At 44.3% G+C, this 12,224-nt stretch overlaps 1 protein-coding gene across 3 annotated transcripts in view; it reads right to left on the reverse strand.

Moving 5' to 3' along the window:
- The window catches only part of ESYT2 (extended synaptotagmin 2), a 170,987-nt gene that overhangs the window by 100,023 nt on the left and 58,740 nt on the right, over positions 1–12,224 (reverse strand). The gene's annotated exons all lie outside the window — the stretch shown is intronic.

Consider the following 12,224-nt stretch of genomic DNA (forward strand, 5'->3'; position numbering starts at 1 on the left):
TGTGTGACAGACACATGTACTGCAAGTCAGCAGCATCTTCAGTGATGTCATTCATTAGGACAGTAGGCACAGGAGGGTAGTTTTTAGGGAGGTAACTGGTATTGGCATCAGGAAGAATTAGGTTAAAGCTAAAAACATTATGTATTTTTTACTGACTTGTTTGTTAATTGAGTACCTTTTTAAGTGGGGGTTCCAACATTAAGTTAATGGCTACCACAGGCCTTAATGTAACAGTCAAGGACATTTATGACCCCCCCACCCCCCTCCCAAAAAAAAGAAAAAGATTTTAGTATTCTTCTAAACTGCACTAGAGGTCTCTTGGGACGGCCGCCTGCGGCTTTATAATCCAAGCATCTGTGCACAAAGACGCTGCATTGGAAGCCGATCCTTTGATTATCAGTCTTATTAGTAACCCTATGGTCGCACAGAATGGGAGCGTGTGACATGCCATAACCATGTTTACTGCGTATGGGATTGCCAACGCAGGCTGTGACAGGCCTCAAAAACAGTGGCGACACACCTGCGTTCTTTGCTGCCACTCCCTGTTACCTCCCGTAAATGCTCCCTGTCAATCACACTGCGAATAAAGTCACTGCAAGCAACTACTGTAATGTACCTTGACGCTTATGCAGTGCGACTTAGACACGTGCAGTTTACCATAATCACTCAACTGCAAAAATATCAGCATAGATTAGATCTCTGAATCAGGCCCCATCTCCTAGTTACTTTAGGAAATTTAAGGGGGGTTAAACTCAGCAGGAAGTGCCCCCCGGCAGAAAGGCTGCACACATATCAGACACTTACGCTACTATCAGCATCGCAAGTTTTTCCACCACGGCAAAAACCTCTATGGGGTGCGAGGGAACACTTATGAATCCCCCCTTACACTGAAAGCTTCAATGGTGCAGGGACTAATGGTAAATGCATAACATGATGGCGCTATACACATATATACGATAATACTCATCGCTAGCACTGCTCAGCTGTCAAGCGAGATCTGACACAGCAGCTGTAAGGCTTTCCATTGGAGCCGCTGCATTCGATCACTTCCTCTACGGAAGGGGTTCCCAACCGTGGCCCTCAAGGCATCTTAAAAGTCCAGGTTTTAAAGGATATCCATGCTTGACCTACAGTCAATGTGATTTAACCACCTGTGCTCAACCATGGATATCTATAAAACCTGGACTGTTGGAGTGCCTTGAGGACCGAGTTCGGCTATATTTGAGTACCAGTATCCTGCTAAATACAGCCAGTGGTCGGTGTTCCAGGAAAAGGACACTGGCCCTGATTCAGAGCTCTGAATCAGGGCGTTTTTTTTTTTTTTTTTTTTGGAGCCAGCCTTCTGGCCTCTCGCTAAGCTGTGGGTGACCACCCACAGCTTTTGCGAGCGGCCGGGTGATGGTCGTGACCATCGGGCTTGTGACGATACCCTTGTGGTAGGGTCTCGTTCCCGCAAGCCCCAGTGAGCTTTCTGCTCTAATAGAGCAGAAAGCTCAACTACTGACGTGCCACCCTCAAACTGCAGGCGTTCCTTCGGGAATGCCTCTGTTTGTCCAGCCACCCCCCTCCCCACCTACAAAATGGGGCGAGCTGTCGATCAACATCGACAGCCGCCCCGTTTTGTTGCGAGTCTCGGAGCGAGTGATTTCTCGCTTGCTGCACACGCCGCACGTGCGCTCTGCTTGCGAGCGGGTCTGAATCAGGCCCACAGTCATTAGTAAGCTAGACCAAACTTTACATAAATATAGAATTAAGTTATATCAATTTTACCTTACAAATACATAAAAAAAAATAAATCAAAATTGGACAAATCTCCCTGTGGTGATCAAGTGCCTAAAATAAAAGTATACATTAAGCAGTTGTAGATTTGCGCACAATGTACCCCAGTTAGTATGCAGCTCTCTATATAACATGTTATCTGGTTCACCTTATTTTGCTGTGGGGAACTTCTTAACCCTAAACTCTGTGAAACAAATAAAATGATAATTTGCCAATGTGAAATTCTTTAGTTAGGTGAGGCTGAGGAACAAAGGGGAACTACAGCTGCTTACCAGCAGTTCTGTCTGCATTCCAGCCCAGACATGTGACGTATGCAAACTAAAGTTGGTGCAATAAAATCATATAAAACAACAACCCACATTTATGCTAAAGTTTACAATTATTTCAAATGTAATCACACTTATATGTTAATGTGATACTTTTGATTTTTATGCTATTTTGTTGACAGTGCAGTACATCAAGTCACATGGAACCAGTGCCATAACTGGGGAACTTAACTGAACGACAGTCATGTGACCCAGGTTACTAGTATTTATAGGGGACAATACAATTCAGCTTCAATGTGTCGTACCAGATGATGGTTAGTAACATCGCTAGTTTTTCCTCACATCTCACATCAAAAATAGCAATGTTACACGTACCTTATATGGCAAAAATTTGCGCAGCGGCACATCATGGATAACTGGGCACCACAAACTCTTAAAATGCTATAATCTAGATAACCAAAAAAATATATATATTTTACCCAATCAAAATCTATGTAGTACATTTTGATTGGAAAGGCTGAAATTTTGAAGGTTGATGACTGCACTGGCACTTGTGCCAAACAATCAGATCTGTATAAAAGGATTCTCTCAGTCTGTAGTCACATAAGGTTTAGATACACGCATTTATTTTGGTTTTCTAAAGCAGTTCAGGCAAAACAACCGTGGGCAGATTCGTTCAAGTAAAGGTGGGTCCAAATTATAGGAGGCCTTTATTATCTGTCCTTCTGTAACAAGGACCATGGGGGCAGATGTATTACAGCGGCACTTATCGTGCCGCTATAAAGCACCCGCAGCAGGGACAGCGCTGCAGATGTCCATAGCTGCAGTGGGCGGAACTGTCAGGTGAACTGACCGTTCATACATAGCCCTGTCTTGTAGATAGCAGCGCCGATAATGACAGAGGCGCATAGTGCCCCTGTCATTTTCCACCCAGCCTCCCAATCATACATGGTGGAGAAGTGGTATCAGCGTGTGCTGATGCCGCTTAATACAACTGCCCCATGGTGTGAGTGCGTGTCTCTGGGTGCTGCTTGGGTGGGGTGTTGTGGGGGTCACTGGTGAGTAACTCTGGTTGTTGCTGGGGTTGGGGTGTTAATGGGAGAGTGTGTATCTGGGTGCAGCTGGGGTTAAGTGTTGGTCAGGTTTGTCTCTGGGTGCTGCTGAGGTTGGAGTGTTGGGGGGAATGTGTGTCTGTGTGCTGCGGGAGGTGGCTTGTTAGTAGGGAGGGCATCAACTACTGTCTTGCCTCCGACGCCTGGTATGAATTTACGCCCCTGGGCCATATGTACAAGCGTCAACCTCAAATACATATAATCTATTCTGACTGAAATAATAATTTTTATTTCCAATAGATATTTGTGTCTAGTGTGTGTGAATAGTGCAGTTGATCCTAGGTGAGTGGTGGAACCTGTCAGCAGCGGCATGAACACCACTGAGCTTTATCACTGCTCATTATTAGGGTAGTGAATCTTTGACAAATCTGTTTATGACAAGGTGCTAATCCTCACTGACCCGCTCACCACTCGTCTATCAGCTTTACATTATTACTGAGATGGTCGGAGTCTCTTCATGTGTCAGCAAAAACTGACAGAGAAAAGCTCATTTTAATTAGTGTAGCAAAACGGACTCATTATTAGATTGTTCATTCAATGTATTGATCTAATATGCGAGTTCCATACAGAAATAGTGACACGTGTGGAGGAAAATGGGCTGCTGAGTCCTAAACTATTTTAAGAACTAAAAGCATAAGATTAACTGTATTAACTTTATTACAGTATGTGTTGTGGGCCCCAAAAGCAGAGGCTGCGTCAGTCTAGGATATAAGTATTTTATCTTTATGCATATAATTAAAATAACCATAAAAGTAGAATAGAAATATGACACCGAGTAGCATATCTGTCTTCGTGTCTGGATCCCCCACTGCAGCTAAATGTATGTATAGGTTTACATTACATCAACATTCATGCTGCAATTTATTTTGAGACAGTTAACATTTGCTATATAACATAAACACATCACTGATAAAAGAGACCTCACTAATAAAGGATGGAATGCCCATTTCAAATACAAGGTAAAGTGCTGCTCTCACATTCAATTGTATAAACATAACTTATAAACAGTCAAGAAAGTAATTCCAAAATCAGTGTTCTCATTTTATAATCTTGTCCAAATCAACACGTACTAATTAATGGAGCTCTAGAGCAGTGTTCATTATAGAAAGCCATAAGAACATGCTTCAAATGCTGTGAGAAACGCAAAAACCAAAGCAGAAGGTTTTGTGTAAGCAATGAACAGGCATTGAAGTTCAACACTAGTGTCCATGAGCCCTTTGCAAAAGATTAAACTTTCCACTATGTGCCGCCACGATGTTCAGTTGCGCACATCATGTTAGAATATGGGAGACCAACAGCGTTAATTTTCCTGCGTGCTAATTGGTCGTGAAGCGATTTCTCTGACTGTTCCAGGAAGAACTTTGCACCCATCGCAGAGAATTGAGTTTTCACCTTAGTTTCACAGCAGCTGGTGTGGGACCCTGCACTTTCCAGTTTCTTGAACTTCCTATCGGCTGATGTTAGCCTGCATTTGTCAACAGGTGAAAAGAGGGAAACAACATATCTAATCAAACATATTGGAGAATATCAATCAACAATCGCCCATAAGAAAATAGAGGACCTTATTCAGAGTCGGTCGCAAGCGGCGATGCGCTCGTAACAGACTCGATGGTTAGTCCTGCACACGCGCAGCGGCCACACTGTGCGTGCGCAAGCCCCGGAGCGACAGAAAAACTCTCTCGCTCCGGAGCTAGTTACCAAAGGGGTGGCTGTCGTCGTTTGGTAGGCGGGCCGGGGGGGTGGTTTCCAAAACGGAGGCGTTCCTTATCGAAGCCTACCGTTTTGTGGGCGGCCGCACTGACATCATCAGTGAAGTCAGTGGGGAGCTTCCTGCTCCATCAGAGCAGAAAGCTCCCTGGGGCTTACGAGTGCCCAGACCCAACCTTAGGGTCTGGTCGTAAGCCCCAATGGTCGCGATGGTGATCACCATCGCGACCATCAACCTGGTCGGTCGTTAAGCTGTGGGTGGCAACCCACAGCTTAACTAACGACCAGGAGGCCGCACTTCAAAAAATGAAGTGGCCGCCCTCATTCAGAGAGAGCGATCGCTTTTTGCTACCGCCTCTGAATGAGGGCCAGAGTTCCTTTCAAATTATATCAAGGCAGCGAACAATAGGCCAGCTCAGCTTTTCTGTACAGGGGACATGCTTTGCAAACCAGCATGCCTGCAGCTTGATGAAACTCTCTCCCAGTTAAGATGCAATGGGCAAAATTTACTAAGTGGTGGTTTGACGGCGGTTTCTATTCTATTCTAAACCCCGGCGGTTTGGTGGGGGTTTTGCAATGGTTTCTAAATGACAGCCCTGTTCTATTCTATTCTAAAATGTGTTTTGACTGTGGTTTGGTGGCGGTTTTGCTATGTGCAGATTTACTAAGGCCAAAACCGCTGCAAAACTGCCATCAAAACACATTTTAGAATAGAATAGAACAGGGCTGTCATTTAGAAACTGCTGCAAAACCAAACCCCCAGGGTTTAGAATAGAATAGAAACCGCCACTAAACCCCCGGGGTTTAGAATAGAATAGAAACCGCCGTGAAACCGCAGCTTAGTAAATTTTGCCCAATGAGTTTGCAAAATTCTTTGCAGATAAAAGGCAAAATTTACTAAGCGGCGGTTTGACGGCGGTTTCTATTCTACTCTAAACCCTGGCGGTTTGGTGGCGGTTTCCATTCTATTCTAAACCCCGGGGGTTTGGTTTTGCAGTGGTTTCTAAATGACAGTCCTATTCTATTCTATTCTATTCTAAAATGTGTTTTGATGGCAGTTTTGCAGCGGTTTTGGCCTTAGTAAATCTGCATATAGCAAAACCACCACCAAACCACAGTCAAAACACATTTTAGACTAGAATAGAACAGGGCTGTCATTAAGGTTAAGGCACCCCCCCTCCCCCCCGGGGGCCTTAGGTTTAGGCAGCTGGGAAGGGGGGTTTAGGGTTAGGCACTTAGAGGGGGGATTAGGGTTAGGCACTTGGGGGGGAGGTTAGGGTTAGGCACCCCTAAGGAAGATTAGGGGGTTAGGTTAGTATATACTTACCTTAGGGACGATCGGGGTTTCCAGCGCTGTTGGGCTTCCGTTGCCGGGCTCTGCTCATCTGTCGGCCAGGCGCTGCCGGGAATCGAACCGGCGGTATTTCATACCGATTCCACCCCTGGGGCTTAGAATAGAATAGAAACCACAACCAAACCCCCGGGGTTTAGAATAGAATAGAAACCGCCGTTTAGTAAGTTTTGCCCAGAGTATCCTCCATCCGGGCTGAAATCCCCACAGTGCCATCAAAGGAGTGCAGAACTATCAAGCCTGCTAAGGTAAGACACATGTCTCCCTGGAACAGCTTTGACATAATGGATGTCAAAGACATTGCTAAAATTATCAGAATGTTGCGACCTACCACCTGTGATTTGGATCCTACCTCAACCAAGCTTCTCATAGGGTTTCTGGCCATGATTGGCCCTGTAATTGCAAAAATTGTTCAATGCTCTTTGCAAGCAGGCATTCCCGAACCACTAAAGGAAGCAATTATTAGACCACTTCTTAAAAAACCTAAATTTAGACCCCGACTGCATGAAAAACTATAGACCAGTATCAAACCTTCCTTTTCTACGAAAGGTCATTGATTCCTTACGGTCCCACTCGATTACTGCGATCCGTTGACGAAGGACTGTTAACAGTACCTAGGATCTCCCGGAATTCATCTGGGGTCGAGCTTTCAGTTTTGTGGCTCCAACCTTATGGAAAGCACTTCCCCGCACAGTTCGAGAGGCCTCCACTCTAGAATCCTTCAAAAATAGACTCAAGACTCACCTATTCACATAAGCATTTCACTAATGTCCCTTGTTTAAGCTTATTTTGCAAAGGTAAAGCACTTTGAGTCCTTTAGGGGAAAAGCCCTATATAAATAAAATTGTTATTATTATTATTATTATTATCTACAATAAAGAGACACATAGACATATTGGTGAGGAAATGGGACAGCTTTATTTAAACATTTACTGAAAGGAAGGAAAAGGTATGATAAGGCCCTATACAAAAGATCGCAATCTTGCCCAAATAATTCAATAAAAGTTATTGATGGGTGCCAACTGCCTATCACCACAACTTCCAGTCCATCATCAACAACTCAAGGTATCCAAGCTCCCCTGCCAATGACACACAAAGGCCCACCGGGACCATTGGTGTCGCCGACCCCAGTAGGGTAGAACCAGCCTAAATCTGTGTATTGGCAGGGAGGGCACCTCAAGATCTGCAGCAATACAACCACCTTCACTGTTCTATCCTGCAAAACAATACAGGCGATCATGACAATAAGCATAGTGTTCACGCTAGGCTGTTTCAGCAGGGGGGCTGCGCCCTGCCCAATTTTAAAATGGGAAAATGAGCCCTCTCCTTATGGAGGGGCCACGCTGATCACAGCATGACAACGGCGAGCCCGCAGAGCCTTGCCTCCCGCTATGCCACTGAGTCTCCCACTGTCCTTGCTATCCCCAGTGTCCCGCGTGGGGGTGAGCACTGTGCAGGGGGTGAATATTCAAAGTGCGAGGAGAGCTTTGAGGAAGCCCAGCATCTCCGTGAGTGCCAGGCACAGCCCCTAGAGTGATGGCACAGGGGTGTGACGCAATCCCGTGCCCCTTCCTCGAGAGCCACGCTCCTTCTCCTGCTCAGTGCCCTGCCTGATCAGGAGCAGAGAGTGAACACTAATAGCCGGTGGGGGACTTCCAAAGAGGCAAGAGGCCACCCAACAGGAAATCACTATTATAAACCAGTAACTCAGCCTCAAAATTCCTCCCCCTAACTGTAAGACAAATCAGACTGTAAATACATTTGCTGAAAAATTAGTCCGACACAGTCAGCGGCTTAACCCTGCCTCCATTTCCCCCTAAAGTCATGACAGTGTCGATATCCCGTTAGTCATAATCAACTAGGGACACACAGATGAGCAGGGGATGAAGATCAAAAACAATTAGGTGTTCTGACCTCTTGTTATATATTTCTTTAAAAGATAACAAAATTAAAGAACTGGTTAACTTAGTGGAGAGTGGAAAAAAATTAGTAATAACTGGAAAATTACAGATGTCCACTCACACACACACATTATTTCTGCTATGAAAACATGAACAGAAATGATATTATGCTCTTGGATTTAGAAACCTTTTTAATGTATAGAAGTTACTACTGTACCATTAACTGTACCATTAACTGTAGCCAGCATCTGCATATAAATGCCAGGGACACACTGACTGGAAAAGTCACGTTGTCCCTGGCACTTACATTCATATAATTTCTGTTCATGTAATGAAAATTAGTGAGACTACTACATTGGTGTAAATTTTCAGGGTCAAATCTTTAAAACCTGGTATTCACGGGTAACTGACCTTGGAGCAGATGCTATACAAAGCTACCAAAGTAACAGTATATACCTCTAAACAGCATATATACACAGCGGGTAAAATAAGTTTTGAACACCAACATTTTTCTCAATAAATATACTTGTAATGGGGCTATTGCAATGACATTTTCACCAAATATCAGCAACAACGGAAGCGGTATGCCGGCATGGGTGAAAATCCTGATCGTCCCTAAGGTATTCACTAAACTAATCCCCCCCTAACCTCCTTAGGGGTGCCTAACCCTAACCTTCCCCCCAGTGCCCAAATCCAACCCCCACTTCCCCGCCGCCTAAACCTAAGTCCCACGAGGTGATGCCTAACCCTAGGCTGATTATTTTTTAGCATGACTGAGATAGTGACACCTTTTGCTTTTTGATGGTTCAATGTACACAAACTTTGTTTAAGGCACAACATTATTAAAAAATAGAGTATCAATTACCTTCAGGCTGTGTGTATAAGGTGTATATAAAACATAAATGCATTCTGTTTAGATTTGGGCCCTATCCCCAAGATATTTCATTATGGTATGCAAATATTCCAAAATATGTAATATTACGATATATTCAAAGTACCCTTGGTCCCAAGCATTTTGGATATGGGAGACCCAACCTGTAGCTCTTCTGTGGGATAGGACCAGATAGGATAGCCTTCACTTCCCACACGCATCAATGAGCCTTGGGTACCTATGACCCTGTCGCCGGTTCACCGGTTGTCCTTCCTTAGACTACCTTTTGGTAGGTACTAAAAATTGCATACCGGGGACACCCCACAAGACTTGTCATTTTGGAGATGCTCTGACCCAGTTATCTAGCCATCACAATTTGGCCCTTGTCAAAGTCATTCAGATCCTTACACCTGCCCAATTTTCCCTGCTGCCTACACATCAAATTCAAGAACAGACTGTTCACTTGCTGCCTAATATATCCCACACCTTGACAGGTGCCATTGTAATGAGATATTCAATGGTATATACTTCATTTGTCCATGGTTTTAATGTTATGTCTGGTGTGTGTGTGTGTGTATACAGTGCCTTGCAAAAGTATTCACCCCCCCCCGCCTTTGCATTCTTCATGTTTTGTTGCCTCACATCCTAGAATTAAAATGGATTATTTGAAGTGTGCATCATTTAATTCACAGAACATGCAAACAACTGTGAAGTTGTGTTTTTTTTTTATATATTGCGAATCAAACAACATTTAGGACAACATAATAGAAAACTTCAGCGTGCATAACTATTCACCCCTCCTAAAGTCAGTACTTCGTCAAGCCACCTTTTGCGGCAATACAGCTGCAAGTCGCTTTGGATAAGTCTCTATGAGCTTGCCATATCTTGCCCCTGGGATTTTTGCCCATTCCTCAAGGCAAAACTGTTCCAGCTACTTCATGTTGGATGGTTTCCGCTTGTGAACAGCAATCTTCAAGTCTGACCACAGATTCTCAATTAGATTGAGATCTGGGCTTTGACTAGGCCATTCCAACACATTTAAATGTTTCCCCGTAAACCACTCGAGTGTTGCTTTAGCAGTATGCTGGAAGGTGAACTTCCATCCCAGTCTCAAATCACAGGCAGACTGAAACAGGTTTTGCTCAAGAATATCCCTGTATTTAGCACCATCCATCTTTCCCTTGACTCAATTCAGTTTCCCAGTCCCTGCTGCTGAAAAACATCCCCACAGCATGATACTGCCAACACCATGTTTCACTGTGTGATGGTGTTCTTGGGGTGATGGGATGTGTTGGGTTTGCGCCAGAAGTAGTGTTTTCCTTGGTGGCCGAAAAGTTCAACTTTAGTCTCATCTGACCAGAGCACCTTCCTCCATACATTTAGGGAGTCGCCCACATGCCTTTTGGCAAACTCAAATCGTGTCTTGTTTTTTAGCACTAAGTAATGGCTTTTTTGTTGCCACTCTTCCATAAAGCCCAGCTCTATGGAGTGTACGGCTTATTGTGGTCACATGCACAGATACACCTGTCTCTGCTGTGGAACTCTGCAGCTCCTTCAGGGTTACCTTTGGTCTCTGTGCTGCCTCTCTAATTAATGCCCTCCTTGCCCGGTCTGTGAGTTTTGGTGGGCGGTCCTCTCTTGGCAGGTTTGTTGTGGTACCATGTTCTTTCCATTTGATGATGATGGATTCGATGGTGCTCCAGGGGAACAAAGATTTGGCTATTTTTTTTTTTATAACCCAACCCAGAATTGTACTTCTCAACAACTTTGTCCCTGACTTGTTTGGAGAGCTCCTTGGTCTTCATGGTGTGATGCCACTTGCTTAGTGGTGTTGCAGCCTCTGGGACCTTCCAGAAAAGGTGTGTTTATACTGACAGATCATGTGACACTTAGATTTCGCACAGGTGGACTTCATTTCACTAATTATGTAACTTCTGAAGGTAATTGGTTGCACCAGAACTTTTGAGGGGGCTTCATAGCAAAGGGGGTGATTACATATGCACATGCCTGTACATGCTGAACCTGACGTGATCGTCAGGTTGACCAGCATGTACGGGCGATGATAGATGTCTAAAACGACCAGCTGGCACGCGCATTGCTGGTCGTCTTTGACATTTACATGGCCGATTGGCGGACGATTAGCAAGCGATTGAACGATAACGATGTTATCGTTCAATCAGCTTGTTTAATTGCCTAATGGATACACACCTTAACACTGCATCCAGAATTAAAATATAAAATTGGATCAAACAACCACCAGTCTAGTTTTTGTTGCAATAGAAATGCACTACTCAGCCACCATTTCACATCACAGAATACAGCATTTGTAAAACTTTACATGATATTGTTACAAGTATCTGAAAACATATCAAAAGACTAGAGAGACACAGCTCACCACCCCCTGGCCGATGTTTCCCGACGGCTGGGCGTCCATTTTACAAGGTTGCATACAGATAAAAAAAAAACCCTGTATGCAAGTTATTTTAGATAAATAATCTACATTTGTATTTTAACATTACGATGGCATCAAGGTTTTTGAACTATTTCTGGAAATTAGTGCCGTGCTTTTGCTGTGTGTCTGTGGAGGCGGTTGAAATAATTTTTGCCACCCATTGAAATGCAATGGGCGCCCAACGGAGCAATTCAATTGTTGCTCTGTTCATATGCCAGTGCCGCGTGTGCACGGCCAAAAGCATAGGGTATAGCCGCGTATAGCAGCTAACCCTGTCTACAGTCCTACTTTGGGCGCCCAAATTAAACAGCCGACTTATCACAGGAGGCTGCGATCAGAAATGTGTGCAGCCACGGCTATTCATGCCCGAATGGAGAAACAACTGAATTGCTCTATCGGACGCCCAAAAGAAATATAAATCTGTATATAAAGTGCTACGATGCAGCGCCCACAGCTTTTTCTCACACCAAGGGGCATATTCAATTAGGTGCGAAAAATCCTGTACTTTTTGCATGCCAGACTTTTCGATCATCGCTGGTTTTTGTCGAAGCCAGATAATTGGCTGAGACAAGATCAGTTAAAAATTGGATTGGAGCAACGCCATCTTGCGAATGGCGACAAGACTCCATTTTGAAAATGAGATCTGCACGACACCATTTTGCGAATGCCCGCCCAGCGCCATTTTAGGGAAACTCACACTTAAGTACATACGGCAATGCTATTATTAGCATCGTGCGATCGCATATCTCATAAACACATTAAATACGCACATTAGCGAATGCATA

Source organism: Taudactylus pleione, unplaced genomic scaffold (genome assembly GCF_031769625.1).
Source record: "Taudactylus pleione unplaced genomic scaffold, aTauple2 ptg000380l, whole genome shotgun sequence".
NCBI lineage: Eukaryota > Metazoa > Chordata > Amphibia > Anura > Myobatrachidae > Taudactylus > Taudactylus pleione.